This window comes from Arachis ipaensis, chromosome B01 (genome assembly GCF_000816755.2).
Source record: "Arachis ipaensis cultivar K30076 chromosome B01, Araip1.1, whole genome shotgun sequence".
In the NCBI taxonomy this organism is placed as follows: Eukaryota; Viridiplantae; Streptophyta; class Magnoliopsida; order Fabales; family Fabaceae; genus Arachis; species Arachis ipaensis.
Genome location: NC_029785.2, coordinates 52303745 through 52305097, shown reverse-complemented (window position 1 = coordinate 52305097; position 1353 = coordinate 52303745).

Sequence of the window (1353 nt, the reverse complement as noted above, 5' to 3'; positions counted from 1 at the left end):
ATAGTGGGTCACCTTGTCTAAGTCCACGTGTTGGGCTTAACTCCTTAGTCGGAGTGCCAATTAAAAGGATTTGGAATGATACCATACTAATGCATTGCGAATCAAGTCTAACCAGTGCGACAGGAACTCCATGGATCGCAAAACCTCAATAAGAAATTTCCATTCTATACGATCATACACATTTTTCAAATCTAGCTTTAGACCCATGTAACCAGTGTTTTCCTCTGTCTTCTTTCTCATGTAATAGAAGGTCTCAAAGGCTACTAAACTGTTTTTAGTGATCAACATATCCAGGACAAAAGCGCTCTGGAACTCTCCCATAATCTTCGGTAATATTAGCTTTAACCTGTTTGCTATAGTCTTTGTCACAAGCTTGAACAAAACATTACATAGAGAGATAAATAAAAAATTTTTGGTAAAAACTAGTTGATTTACCTTAGGAATTAGGCATATGAAAGTCTTGTTACAGTCTGAGGGATCACCTTTAATGTTGAGCACATTAAAAACCCAGTCAATTGTGTTATCACCTACTATATTCCACATTCTTTGATAGAATATTGCAGGCATAACATCTAGTCCGGGAGCCTTAGGGGGGTGCATTTGATCTAGGGTTGTTCTGACCTCTTTCTTAGTAGACTCTACCTGAATATTAGTAAGTCTGTCTGGAGTTACTCTTCCTCGTACTACCTCCGTAATGGTGGCCGCTCCGTGAATGCCTTCGGTTCGGAAAAGCTATTCATAATATGCCACCACCACGTCCTCTATATTCCTTTCATCTCTACAAATCATTCCAGTCTTCTTTATGATTTGTTGTATAGTATTTTTTCTTTTCCGCTGAGTTGCCTTTTGATAAAAAAAAAAACTAGTATTCCAATCCCCACTCTAAGCCATGTTGCCCAGGAGTGTTGAGCCCACCAAACCTCTTCTTGCTTTAGTAGCTCATCTAGGGCCATTTGGGTTGTTAACTCTACTGTCACCACTTCATCACTTTGTGGTAGAGATTGTAGCGTTTCCAATCTCGTTTGATTTTGTTAGGTTGGTTTTAAAAGGCTACCAAATTCTTGTTGCCTCTATTCCTTAAAATTGTTACTACAATTCTCCAAATTTTGCTTAATCTCTTGAGTTTCGGAAATCCATGATGATCGTACCACTTCTTGACACCCCCAATGACTTAACCAAACCTCTTTAAACTGGAATAGTCTATGTTTTTGTTCTGGTAGCTATCTTATTACCATCCATGTCTAATAGGAAAGGAGAATAATCTTATTTATATCTCTGTAAGTGTTTTACTAGCACATTCGGGAAAATTTCCTTCCAGTTTATGGTAGCCATAGCTCGATGCAATCGTTCTTG